The sequence below is a fragment of the Malurus melanocephalus genome, unplaced genomic scaffold (genome assembly GCF_030028575.1).
Source record: "Malurus melanocephalus ecotype Western Australia unplaced genomic scaffold, MMel_1.1 scaffold_48, whole genome shotgun sequence".
Taxonomy (NCBI): Eukaryota; Metazoa; Chordata; class Aves; order Passeriformes; family Maluridae; genus Malurus; species Malurus melanocephalus.
In genome coordinates this window covers 3015672-3030949 of record NW_026623280.1, presented here as the reverse complement: position 1 = coordinate 3030949, position 15278 = coordinate 3015672, and the positions used below count along the sequence as shown (strand labels likewise).

Genomic DNA, 15278 nt, shown 5'->3' with positions numbered 1-15278 from the left:
GCAATCTGTGAATATCTGACAAGTCACAATTATGTGACAGACTGTTCCCAAATCATATCTATAAATGAAGGGATTTTATCAGTTGYATATAAACAATTTCCAAATACACATATGTGAGTTTACTGAATTATTTATGAGCTGTTAAATATGAGAATTCCAACTCTACGTTGCACAAAGCCACMGAATTCCCTATAAAACATAACATATGATTAAAAGACACAAAAACCAATTTAAAGATACTGAGTTTCTTTAAAGATAATTATATTTTCTACAATGGTATACTAAAACCTTTAAAGTAGACTTGCTCAGTTAAAATATACTGTCCTTTGCTTTTATCATAATTCTAATTACTAATAAACTTTGAATAAAGGAAAAGAGTAAATATTTAAAATATTGTATTGCTTCTATGGAACACTACTGAGGACCCATGAGAAAACTATGTAGGGCGTCAGCTCCTCATAAAGAATTAAACTCTTGGGGCTAAGAGGATCGAACACTTTCCAATTAGCTCTAATGCATTTTTCATTAACATATCCTTCTGGGAAGTTCCAGTTTCTTGTGTCAAAACAATTAAATAAGGCACATATAAAACATAGCATCTAAYAGACAAAAATATTCAGGGATGGTAACTTATTCAAAATACTGTTGGGCTATTCAAAATTTTATGGGCTACATTCTTCAACTCTCTATGTGATATAGGTCTAATGACAATTTATTTTGGTTTTCTGTTAAATGCTCCCCTCTTAGTGCAAACCCTACAAACTAGTTCACTAATGATCTAAATGTACAATGGGAAAAAGGACAGGAATAGAGGTAAGTGGCAGAATCATATGTATGCCAAACCACCACTGGTTGTTCCTTCAGCTCTTCAGGATGCCAAATTAGAATGGCAGGGATCCATGCTTCAAACAGCAGGCAAGCAGAATCACTGGAATGAATGTGAAATTCCAGGTCCATCTCTATGATCTGTACAGTTCAGCTGGACATTAATCTTTTGTTCTGCAAGTCTGGCTCTTACTCACATAAACATCTCATAAAGCTACAGATCCTTCTCATGCTGTTATTATTTTTGTAGTACTTCATACGTTGTTAGATTGCAATTTTCTAATCAGCCCAGCAGTTTTGCTTGTGAACACTTGGTGACCTGTTAGTGCTACATAAACACAGGTTCCATATCTTATCTCAGAATTTATTGCACCGTTGTTGAACAATTATTGAATGTATTTACACCATACTGATGTTACATAAGTTCTCTYAAATATATAATGCTGCAGTCAACACAAATTCCACACAAATTGAAAACATTAGATTCATGTAAATTAGATCCCTTGCTGAAGATACACAGACCATCTCTATAACACGGTCATCTTGTCTCTTCACTCATTAATCCTACCATAGCCTTTGGATTTGCCTACACTCTGACCAATTAATTTTTTGGCTTCACTATGTTGATGACAGTAAATAGAAAATTAGTAGCCTGCAACTACCTTTGTTTATATATTTCACTGAATTGTTGCTTCATCTCTGCACCGCTTCCCACACCACCCATTTTCTGCTGTGGAGATTGTGCTCTAGCCATGCCATAAGTGTGCAGAGGTCCCCAGTTAGAGGGAGAGATACTGCTCTCATGGTTTTTCTGTGAAACACATATTTTACAGAATGTGACAATGTCACTGAAAATGTARAARTTATTCAGAAGAAAAACATCTCCARTATGCATCACTAAGAACCAGGGTGATCTGGAAGAAAACACTAAGGTACWATAACAACTCTAAAGTTGGCAGGCATAGATTTGTTATCAGCCCCTGATCAGGGCTGTATCTGTCCAAAATTTACAAATTGAGAAGGAAATATAACCATTTTAATGAAAGAAAAAATTTAAATGTTCGATTATTTCAATCTACATAGAACAGGTTTGGGATTTGGGGCTTGTTGCTCCAAAGTGGAAAAATACAATATCTGAAATAATTTGAACATTTTATCTCAGAAGAATTAAATGCAACAATAACTCTAAATTGAAGTCCTGTCTGGGCACTTCTTTTAGTCATACTGAGACACACAGTATAAGTGTCTTGGTGAGTAAAATGGCTTTCTGGAATTGCATTTTGTAATCTCTGTTGATACACTATGTATATTCTACTTTGTATTTCTTTGATTAAATGTTTGGCAGTAATAAAAAACTATAGTTCATAAAGGGTTCAGTCTGTGCAATGCTACTRAATATTTCCAGGTGCACTAATAGAATTGGCTTTTAGCACTTTCAATGAAACCAAAATTAGCCATAATAGATGTGGAAATCTATTGATTCAGTATCTTTTGAATTATTATTCCTGAAAACACATCTTAACAAAGAGTCATCATTTTTTGCTCTTTTTTTACACACTCAGGTTAAATGCATGCAGATATTATATCAACTATGAAAATGGATCTTGAGCTTAGGGAGGCCAGCTGGACACTTTAAAAGTTTTTGCTTCTTCCACAGTTGAAACTCTTTGTAAGATCTGGGTCAAAACTGATTACAAAGCACACATTTAAATAATGACTTTTCAAGCAATCCTTGCTAATTACTTTACATTTTAATTATATATGTTCAAGTATTCAACAAGACACATAGCAGAGCAATCAACTGAGTTAGTATCTAGACAGATAAAATTAACACTAATTTACTCTAAATTCCCCAAGGTTTGTGGTAAGGTTAGGCCTAGATTTAAAATTGGTAAAGTTTGGTGGGAGTGACAAGGAATGAGTTTGATTCTACTTTCTAGTTCAGATTAAACTCTGGAAATACTGCTTCCATTCTTTTTTTTAAACATCTCTGCAAATTTTAGTCTTGTTTTGGGAACTTTTGCACTGTGCAGTGTGGTGATGAACACCCTATCCACTCTATCCTCTGCAGGGAGCTGGCATTCTACAGAAATCAAAAAATTTGGGAGAGCAAAGKCTTTGGTACTTAATCCATTTATATTTGGTACTTAATCCCTGCATATCTTCTTGAAACAAGTAAAAGCATTATTCCATTTTTCCCTACTTTAATACAATATTCTCTCAACTRTAAAACCATTGTACTTAATACTGCTTTTTTAATGGTAGAAAAGTATCTGTCTTGGATATTATCACACGGTATGATTTCAATATTTTCCCCACCTTTAGTCCATAAAAAAATATGTAATACTCCAAAATATTATCATAGATTACAAAAAGAACCTCTGGTCTGCAGGGAGAAGGACACATATTTCTGTACCCGTGCTCTTCAACACTAAGAAGGGACGGTGTCAAAGCCAGCTTTCAGGACTTCATTTGCAGGAACAAAYTTCTAAAGTGACAAACACTAGGGGGAAATCTGTGCTAACTGTTAAAAAACTTRCAACTGAGTTATTTGCAGTACTGTCATGCTAACTTCCACCTCAATAAGACCAAAGAAATCTCAAGAGGGGACTCTGCTAATAGCTTCTTACTGACCTCCTTACATCAGGCCCTTCTGGTGAATGGTGGCCCAGTGGAGAATATGGCAAATGAGGTGTGAAAGCAGAGATTTTTTTTTTTAAGACCATGGTTCTGGCTCGTCAGGGAAAATTTAAAAAAAAATTGAAAAAAAAAAGAGAGAGAGAGAGAGAGAGAGAGAGAGAGAGAGAGAGAGAGGAATGAGTTATACAATAGATATATTTTCCCCTAGAATTCTCTGCCTCAGACCTTCCATCATGGAAACCCAAGCATGACCTGGAATATTAATTGTGTCAGGTCAAGCATACTGGCAAATGTACCATTTGTTACCCAGTCATCCTTAGCATTACATTAATATTTTGAATCATTTTGCATTTCTAACACTCTATCATTTAGTTTCCTCCCAATCATTTTCTTATCTTTATAATTAATGGTCACATATAGAGGAAGAAAAAAATCGTAAGAAAACAAATATTAATTTAATGACCATTAGCAAAGAGAAGATTTGGGGTTTTTTATTGTTTGTATTGCTCCAACCACTAATGCTCCAACCACTAATGAGTAATAAAATTTACTCAGTGCTAAAGAATATCCATTTTTGTCTTTTCCTGTTTATCATTTCAATACAGAAAGACTTAACTGTCTTTCTTTCTATCTAAATTAATTTTTTTCAGAATAAAAGAAAATAATCATTAAGGAGTTACCTTGAAAGCTAAACTATGAAGTAAGGCAGTAGCAAAAGAAATAGAAAGAAAGAAGAAAGAAAGGAAAGGAAAATGGTGCAGGTAGAAAGGGAAAGACAAGGCCGTGTTGATTATGCTGGACAGTCCCTCAGAAAAGATAGGTGAGCCCAAGTGGTATAATAAATCCTGAGCAGTTTAGATTCTGCTATTTTCATGTATTAATTAATTATTTCTTAGTCTCCTTTCCTACTTCTTGGCTGAGCTTTTAAAGTCTATGTAAGAAGTAGCATTGTTGCTATGCTGCAAATAATTACACACATGSAAAATTAAAAATTGACAAAGCTAAGCTGAAGATAAATTGTAAGCATTGTGTCAATAGAAAGTGTATTCTGATATATTTACATATTTTTACTGTCATTTAACTAAGCAATAATAAAGACATGCTCTATTTTAATTACTTTCTCACACCAACTCTGAAAGACTGAAATAATCAACATATATCACGAATATAAGTGTTTCATTTAACAGTCATTTAATCTTGAAAAAAACAGCTTTGAGGGAGGAAGCTTGTGCAAGCGGTTGTCACAGTAAGAACCTAAATAAAGTGCTACTTTCCTACTMTGGTCTTTTAAGGAGGAGTAAAATGAGAAAGAAAGGACTTCAACAAAATAGGRACTTAACTTGAAAATCCTTTCTTGCTCCACTATAATTTGTAAAAAAACCTAAGCAAGCTGAGAGGAGAGGYAAGAGATCTTTAAAGGCCATAAAAGTAAAAGCATGAAGGAGAGCTGTGAATGAAATATTTGCTAGAGATGGGATTGCTGAATCAACACTGACCAGTGCACTTCATCATAATTATCAGGACATACTACTGCCAGGGGATTTATAAAAATCCCACTCAGCAAATAATTGCCCTGCTGTTAGGAGATAGTCGGAGTGTTAACACACTGTCACAGTCCAGCGTTTAGTAAGATATTCAACATTCAATTACTCTTGCTGAGAACTAAAAGGAAACATGATCATTTCTCAGCTACTGCAGTTATGCTCCCACATGAATTCCAGTGAACAATCCTGTTAATCCCCAGATATGCTTTCTCTAGGAGGAAAAAGAAATACCTTAAAACATTMATGATTCACAAGGAAATAAGTGTTTATATAATGCTACAAACATGTCYGTAAAAGAAAAGGAATTTTAAACTTCTAAATAACTAGTTTTTACAGACTGTCCAAATATTTAATATTTAGTGAAAATAAAAGGMAAATTAATATAAGATTTATTGTAGAAATAATATCTATTAAAATCTGTAAATACTGTTCTAGCATCAAGTATAATAAAACTATGTCTATGAACTCAAATTCAAAACAAAATATTTAAGCTACAATAGAATGTATTCTACTAGGAACAATCTGCAATTTTTTTAACTAATGTGAACAGATTTTTTTATTAACAATTAAAAAATATATTATAAAGTTTATGCAGATGTTGGAATGTTTAACTGGAGTGTTAAACCAGTTTAACATTCCAGTTTGAGATAAAACTCCTTTACCATGCCTGACAACAGGAAAAATGTCAYCCAGCTTTATAAACATAGGTTCAGTTCTCACTGAGCTAATGCTACTCCTTAGGCCTGATCCTTTAATCCCTAAAAAATATACTCTCAGGAATTTCACATAAATAAGAACAGAAGTGCCTATTCTGTTATTGCATTGAAGGTATTTTACCTTTCTTTGAGATACTGTTTTTATGGACAGAATGAAGAATTCAAAAATGAGTGATGAGTAGTGTATTTTCTTTCAAGTGGGATTAATTACCTGTCTTTTGCTTAATATATATTCTGTTTAAACAGAGTAATAGAAGCATTAATTATTGTTATTCTGCCTTCAGACTGTATAGCTTGGTTTAGTCCTTTTCATCTGTGAAATGTTTGCTGATATCAAAATAATAGTGCAATCACATTTTAAACACACTTGTGTAAGTAAACCAGGCAGCAATTTTATGAACTATACAATGAGATGTGAAGGAAACATGCAAGTCCAGTATCCTGGCCACAGACCATAAAACCACCCTCTAAACCTGCAAGGCACTAAGTCCAATTGCAGGAAACAACACTGTAATTGGGTCTCCAAACAGGTMCCAACTGCTTGGGTATTTAAGCACCAAGACAAAAGAGAAATATAATGTTAGTTTGCTGCATGAATCATTGTGGCACAATAACCAAAACAMAGCAGCCCAGCAGATGCAGAGGATCCTAAAAATGCATCCACCTTTCATTGATTCTCTCTCTGACCCAGGCTTACTCTGTCATTTCTAATTCTAAAGGAGGCTTTTGATGACTTGACTAGATCGGGGATAATAACCTGAATGAGTGAGTGATGGCATGGGAAACAATACCCTTATGATGAAGAGACAACACTGGGACTCAAAGTTCTCTAATTCTCTTCTCATCTGACTTCTGATTTCAAAACAAGCAGAAAAATACTACTTAATGATGAATGGTTTTATTTTAAAAATAGGAATGGGAAATTCCATGACTGTTAAGAAGTGCTAGGTTGAATCTGGGATAATATATAAATTATAAGAATCTCTGAAAAGAAACCAGTTTCTATAACCATCTTGTGTAAGTGGGAATTAAACTTAGTCTGAAAAACAATCTCTGAAGGTGTTTTTATTCTTCTGTGCCCCAATAACTGCCTGTAAACACAGACAGTATTTTCTTCCTTTACAGAGTTATTTTGAGGCTAAAATTATTTATGCCTGTGAGAAGTTTTCAGAGCCTTAAAACACATATCTACATATGTCATATTACTTTATATMTTCAAAATAAAAATTCCATCCACTGTCATTGTCATAATGGAAAATATTAGCTTTGTACAAAAACATCTACTTGAGATTCGCTCCTTTTTTAACTGGATTGAGAAAAATAATTATGCCACTTAGAATATTTACATTTKTAATAGCAGAAGTTACCTGCAACAGCTATTAGAATACAGGAGAAGCTCTTTGTAACAGGTAGAGATGGAAATCATATGGAGATTTTCTTTGTCAAGGCAATAATTGGAAATACAGAATTGTTTCACTTCTCAAAAATACATAGATACAACCAAAACAACRTAACATTTCATTGCTTTTCCTTTTGCCTTATGTCTCTTGCATTGTGCTTACAAGTGAGTATTACATCACAGACATATATTCTGACAGATTTATTAAACAATTTGCTGTGGTAGACCTATAGGATTAGGCAATGAGTAAATGCTCAGAATGTGGCAGAATGTTTAACAAAGCAGTCTGTGATGAGWCCAATAAACAATGAGGGGAAGGTTTAATGAACAGTCGTAGTGTTKTATAAGGGAAAGAATAATGAGGGAACAGAACMAAGTCAGTCTGATTAGTAAATGCTGTCAGAAATTAGTAGAAAATAGTGACATAATCAGAAAAAAAAAACAAACCCCAAAGATGAAGACTTTATTAAAAGATTGTTGAAATGGAAAAACTGAAAGCAAACAATAGATAGGGGGAGAAGTAAAATGTTYTTCATATCCCCTGCAGGGCACACACAACTCCCAAATTAACAGTATATATTAGWTCCTAAASAAAAGCACTGAGTTTTGAATAAGCAGTAAAAGGAAAGAACTTTACACTTCTATATTCTTTTGCCTAAGAGCTGAAAACCRAAAGAATTGGTGTGTGCATCACTCATCTTGAAGTCTCATTAAAGCAAGGATACCATCASTGCCACTTCTTAATCAACAAGAAGGTTTGCTGTTGAGACATGCAAGGTATTTTATCTTCATGACTTCCCCCATGCCTTTCCTAACCTCTCTCTTCTTATGCACTTATCTCTTACTTAGCACGCACTTCTCCTAATATAACAGGAGAAAAAAAATTACCTGAGCAAGACCATAGCTCACATGAAACTTGGTTAAATACCAGATGGACTGCTATGTATCAATCAAATTTATACCAGTAACTATTTCAAGAATGTCAGTGGAGCTCCACTGTTCCTRAATGTGGCTTTGTGAAATATTTAGCTGATGTTGTACTGCATTGTGATTTCCTTGTAATATAGATTCTTTCTTAAATATTTTTACCRTATCATACAAGCAGCCAGCATTCAATATATAACTCATTTTTACCAGATTTCCGACCCYGCAGCAATCCAACCCTTTTGCCACTCCAATTGACAGTAATACACAAAATGTGGTCATGTTTTTCTAAGATCTCAGCATGTACACTTTTTGATAGATCACACAGCTTGTCCTTTAAACTCTGCCATTAATCCTACCCACAGGAATTGAGCAAGAAGTTTGTTGTCTAGAAAAAAATCCACACAAATAGGGATTATGCAGTTCAGATGCTGAAAAAGACAGTTTAAGTGCAGGGACCTTCTGGTCCTAGCTGGTGGATTTTAAATGACTAAAGCTGAAATGCTCAATGTTACTATACATGGTAGATACAGAGATGTCACTGTGCTATAATATCAAGCTTTGTCTGACATAGATAGTAACAAGCTATTTAAAAGAAGCTCTAAGAAATATTGCCATGTCTACACAGACACACCTTTAAAAAYTAAGCTAGCATAGGATCAATCAGAAAACACCACTCAAACTTTTTATTTTATTATGTGTCAAACTCTTTCTAATGAGAGATGAATTTTTTGTGTAAACTCTCATTTCTTTGAACAGTTAACCGGTTATCAAACAAAGGGAAATGATTTTCTAACAGGCAGCCTTTAGGAAAACTACAGKTTACAGTACTGTCACAAATGTTGCTTAAAAGTTCGTTCACTGACTGTCTTTAAGGAATAGTAAGTGAATATCYTGTTTTCTGAGAAGTGGGACAAAAGAAGAAATTATTGATTTCTGCTGGAAATACTTTCACTTACCACYTGTGCTAGGCAGAGACTTAAGAGTGAATGGGAGGGAAATACTGTTCACTGGGAAGGAACACATCTGAAATGGTKCACAGCCATGGATTTCACATAGGAGACAGGTTATGGTGTCAGCAGATAGCACTTCTCCATCTTCTTCCCTGTTGCTCCCAAACCTACACAGTTACCCTTCCTGGGCATGAAGATCACCATGCTTATCATCTTTCTTTTAGCTTGGACTGCATTTGTCCTCCCTAGGGAGACAGCTACCATTCCTTAGAGAACAAAAATGATTGAAAAGAATATGAGCAAATCTGGAAAATTTATGGAAGTCATAAATTTTGTCACTACATTATTTTGGCATGTGCACCAGATGGATTGTGAGATTTACTTTGGCTTTCAGYTCTTGTCCTCTTTTTAATGTCATGATACTATGTTGAGTAGCAGAGTTACAGTTCTGAGTGCCCCCAAGATTAGTTATCCCAAAGGACAAAATCTGGACTCAGATTCTAAGAGAACTAGAGATTTTTGATTGAGTGTGCAAATAATTTAAAGGTCATTTTTGGAATTTAGAGCTGCTGTTCAGGTGCAATGTCTTTCAGCATCAMAAACAGCTCAGTTACCGACTTCTTTCAGTTTACCTTACTTTGTCCTTCTTTCTGACAGAAACATTAAGCAACATGAACCGAGATCCCTTCCAAGTGAACTGAGACTGTGTGTACAATGCCCCGTGAGGCACAAGATTTGAATGATTTTTCTGAAGTGAGTGCCTGCTAATAGACTGATACTTCTGGTTTCCAATGGGAAGTGAATGCACAAGGAAAGCTTGCTGATCAAACACACCTGTCACAAGTMCTGTCAGAAGGATGTAATGTAAGTTGTGAACCCATTGGAAATAATATTTTATAAAAACAGAACACTGCAGCATGAAGTGCTTCACATACAAATGCAATTTAAATGTAGCTGCAAGCCTGCCTGAAAATTAAGAGAGCTTACTATCACCTCTTTAATTTAGATAGGATTTTTTTAATGGTACAAGCTTTGGAAAGTACTCAGAAACATCTGACAACTTGGCAGAGAAGTGATGAGTGGATATTGAACAACCATGGATAGGTGGAGATGTTCATTGATTGGGGCACCTAGAATAAAAAAAAATTGACTTTTTTAGTTCATCTTCAGGAAGTATTAGTACTTATAATGAATGATAATTTCATYCTGTGAATGTTTTAGAGACAGGATAATAAAATTACAACAGTAAAGAGGGTGGAAATAAAATGTAAAAGGTAAGAGCTAATTCATTCTTCATGCTTGCTCAGTCCTTGGCCTTTCCTGAACAGACACTGCCAATAGTAACAAATTATGTATAATCATTTTGTGATGTGGACTGTTCACTCGGGACTAAGCTCAAATGACCAAACTTGCAGCCTTGTCTCTTAAACTGTGGATCTGAAGATCAAAGGCTAAGGCTTTATCCACTGAGTCCTCACCTTTATAAGAATAAAACTGCCAGCTGTCCAGAGACAGAGTGGATGTCAAACCGTGTCATTTTAGACCAATTGTTTTTCAAGTTCTTACAGGACAGCACATTAGGTTATAAGCATATTAATCAGTTGTGTCTCCTGAATATTCATTAACCTGCTCCAGGAAGGATTTTGTGGCCTTTTTTCTCTCTCACTTAGAACATTAGACATTTAGACCTGAATAAGTGCAATAACTTCAATAGAATTAACTCCTGATTTCCAGTAATGTGAAAAGGGGATAAATGCAGTCAGTGTAATGATTATGAATTGCCATCCTGTTGACAGGGAAAATTTAATAAAATAATACCTTATCATTGAATGGAATTTGAATTTAAAATACTTTACTCTAGAAACTGACAAATGCTAAATAAATATGGAAAAAATTCATAGAAATGGTATTTTGAGTTCTACAGTAACTGTAGAAAATCAAAATGAAACTGGTCTTAGAAAGAAAAGATGAAAAACTGGGGCATGTTTTTACTTCCTTTATATTCAAAAGCCCTAATGCAGAATCCAGAGAAGTTTGCTAGATGGTTCCCATTAACCTCAAGTGGTATTGCTTATGGACATACAGAGAGAGAGTAAAAATGGAAAAACTTGGTTCTCATTCACCCTTCCCAATGCATTAATTCAATGGAAATAAATGTGGGCCAATACAAGCCACATATCTAAGGGCATTAGCTTTGACTCAGCAGACAGATGGTGACACAYTGAAAACTGAACTACTGTGATCCAGAAACAACTCATGTCTTGTTACTAAAAGGAATGTCATCRTTTCTAACACTCCTACAATTAAAAGGGCCTATTATTACACAGGGACTTTGTTCTTCCTTTGCAGCTCTAAACTACCACAAACTTATGAGCAAGATCTGTTCACAAACTGCCAAAGGACATCGGGAAAACTGCTCTCCTGCTAAAGAAGGCTGAAAAGTTTTGGACTTCGGTGTTGCTTGGAGCAGAAGAGGCAATCCCCAGTACCACATTAAATTATGTAGAAAGAATAAGGCACTTCATGTTTGYACATTCCCCTGTGACAGAATACCAGAGACAGCAATGCTGTGAAATGAACGAGCATGAGCAAAACAACACGACAAGGAGAATGAGTGAACCCGGGCTTCCAAGGAAGCACAGCTTGAAAGCATGCGCTGTGAGCCCAGATCTCTTAACCCACTTTCCCTGTCTAACTTATTCCTTCTCTGAGTTTTAAGAGAGGAAGGAATGGAAGRAACAGAGGCAAAAAATGAACATCTTAATATTTCAAAAATAAAAAGCTATACAACTAAAATCTACAAATGTTTGCCTGAAACTGATAGAATACTTGTGACAGAAATTGTATTGCTCCATTGCTCCATTTTATTCCTCTTCCCTAAGCCATGCTGTTGGCCACTGTCAAAGACAGGATATTGGGCCAGAGGAGCCCTCAGTCTGACTTAGTCAGGTCTTCTAATTAGGCAGGGGCTAACAGGAAGAAGATGCTATACAAAAACCTAGAGTAGATATACACATATAACAGCATGATTAACCTTTCTAAGGTCTCAATAGTTAAAACATTCATATAGAACTGAAGCTTCCAGAGAACAGAGGACCAGTATTAGCTCATCTACACTCAGCATGGTTTATCACTGGAGGCAGGAGATCCAGGTTTAGAAATGAGGCTGTGTCTCAGTCCTCCAGCCACAGCAATGATAAACTTAAGTAATGCATGTATAACATCCTACTATCAACAGTGTACAAATATGTTGTGTACTTCTGTGACAAAGTTCTCAAGCTTTTGCAGATCAAAAGAAATTTGGCTTCCCGGACTAGTTGTACATTTATTTTGTCTGACATAAGGTAATTGTGTTTATCTGTTTAGAAACAGAAGAAATGGAGAAAAGAGAATGAAAATTCTCTTTTTCCTCATCCAGTTTTCTATATAGTAAAAAACTGTTGCTTCGCTGCTTCTCCAATCCTTTTCTCAGTGACAGGTGAAAYTGAAATAGCAAAAGGCCTTTTCAGCTGTGGCACCTGGAACATTGTTTCCATAGTCTGGTCTCAATACAAGACATACACCACTTCTCCCTATTTCAGCTACCACTGGCTTCTGCTCTCCATCCCACTGARGACTTGTGGSTGCTGATRCACCTGSTCCACTCACAGAATCACYTTAGYATTGCTGCTTGCTCTRTCAGCAGAMACTTAAAGCAGTACAGGTCTGCATWCTAGCTTRATTCTGGATCTCTAGATGTAGACTGTCATACCSCTGACTCTAATCACCATTTTAAGACAAAGACCAACTGCAAAATTTCTTGAARAGCTGGAAACACMAATGACAGGAACCATGCAAATGCAWATTTCAAMACAAGTGGGCTCTTTGTCCCCATTTATACAAAGTGCCAAGAATGTATTCAGTGTTTCTCTCCRTCGTTGACTTTAAAGGTCATTTGTCAGCACTTGGCAGGAGATGGCCCTTACTACAAATGTTGACCTTGAAAATAYGGCAAAGACCAGAAGTAAAAACCTATTCAATTATAGTGAAGGTTTTTAATCCAGAAAGAGGAACTACAGGGATATAGAAAAATAATCCATGTAGGTAAATATGTTTATAATGGAAAACCACATTTAATAAGTAGTTCATTYATTAGTAACTACTTGAAAAAAAAGGATCATTACCACTGTAGTGGAAACAGCATACTGTGATTCTGGTCTAGTAAGAAAAACTTAATTATTRTAAGTTTTATGTCTCAATAAGAAATCACAAATCAGTTCAGGATAAAMCAGGTAGAAACRATGAAAAAATAATTGTGCTACCAATAGGAAATGATAAGAAATATTACTAATAAAGACTTTTAAAATAYATAATTATTATRTTCATCATAARGTCAAAAATTATCAGACTGATAAGGTAAAAAACACATAAGAAAATGATTATGTTATAAAAAAAATTAAAATCTGAAATATAGAGAATCTTACTTTTAAAACTGAATTTGGTTTGGAAGTCCAACAGCTACCACCTCATGGATTTACTTCTTGCTGTATTTTATATTGGAATCTCTGGCAGTAAGCAACTAGAGAGTGGTTTTTCTTTATAAAGGTTAACAGTTTATGAAAGAAATAAACACTTGAATAGCAAGTTAATTCCTCAGAAAGACAAAACATTGACTTAATCATAGGCCATGCTATTACATACACATGAGACACCCCTGTACATTTCTGACACTCGCATTCTTCAGCTTTACATCTTGAAATGCAAAACAATGGTAGCAATTAGGAATGGGCATACCTTGTGTATAGACATACATACAGATACAGATACAGGTACAGATACATATATTGATATGCAGATATATAAACACTTCTCAGATGTTGTTGTGGGCTTCAGCTTGCAGGAAGTGGAGAGTGAAACTTGACATGCCTTTCTTTACAAAAATTGAGGAGTAACAACCCCTTAATTCTTTTCTGTCAATAAGTAAACATCCTTTTCTCACCGTTTTTGCCTGTATTAAAGCAAAAAGATTCCAAACTATAGGATATATTTGAAATAATTATTGCAAATACAGATTTTGCAATGCTGTCCATATAACTTGCCTAAATATCCACAGCCTTGAAGCATGAGGAGGCTCAGCTCCATCATTGCAMGTCATTACATATGGCAGGAAGGGAGGAGAACCAAACTTTATCAGGTTGTCTTTAAAATTCACTGGGCTTTAGGTAATTCATGACTCTACAGTAAGTCCAGCTCATCAACATGCTCTTTTCATTTGCTATCTGCCCTGCTTACAAATTATATGTTTTCCTTGACTCACTCAAAAGTGTTGACTTTTGCTGCCTGTTTCCACTGAGACATGAATGCTCCTTGCTCAGTTATCCCATTAACTCTCCTTTGAAAACAGCAAGATGTAGCTGTAGTCAGATCAGAAGACCACACATTTAGAGAGCAAAATGTCAGACATAGGGCACCAAACCAGTAAATTCTGCACGGAAATAATTTGCCCTGTGTCTTAGCAAGATATAATATTCTACAACTATGTGCAATTGTGGAATACAGACTTGGACTGCAGTAAGTGGTTAACTTCAAATACATCTTTGATGTTTTTCAGACTGTCTGTAGGTTTTGTATTGATTTACACTTACATTTTGAAACASTACTGCAAAAGAAGATTGTTCTTGGAGCTCAGTTGTGTGATAAAGTAAAAATTCTGTGGGCTCTCAGTCTCAGCTTTCATAAATCATYTCAGCAAGCAAAACCAAGCACTTTTTTTGTTCTGCAAAACACTGCTGGCTAAATTCTAATTCTGTAAAATCACTAGTGCAAATTCATCAGAACATAACAGTTACTGCTGCCCACTACCAGCAGTCTTCCAGGAGGATGGTTAAAGAGAGGTACTACTTGCCATTCCGTAAAAACWATTACAGCTTGTTAAGACTTTATCATTAGAGGTGAATTGAGCTTATTAAAAATCTTATTAGACCACAAGTCATTCAGTGTCTCCAACCTGACAATTTTTGTACTCCAGGTAAGCATATTAATGTTTATTCATTTGTTTACATGAATTGTACTGTTCAAAACTAGAATTCCCAATTTTTTGCAGTGTAAAACAATATAAAATACTGTGCAGATTATTAATATCCTAGATCTACATGTGGAAAAATAAATCATAATGAGCTGATTTTAATCATTAAATAGCTTCCCTAATAGCTACCAAGAAAACTCCCAATGTTATTTTTTACTTACATTATACTATGTAAAAAAAAAAAAAATCCTTAAACTTGATTTACTCATTGAA

The 15278-nt window shown here is 35.0% G+C and overlaps 1 protein-coding gene across 1 annotated transcript in view; it reads right to left on the bottom strand.

The window, feature by feature from the left end:
- SPATA17 (spermatogenesis associated 17) overlaps window positions 1–15278 on the bottom strand; it is an 84454-nt gene that overhangs the window by 33839 nt on the left and 35337 nt on the right. The window lies entirely within an intron of this gene.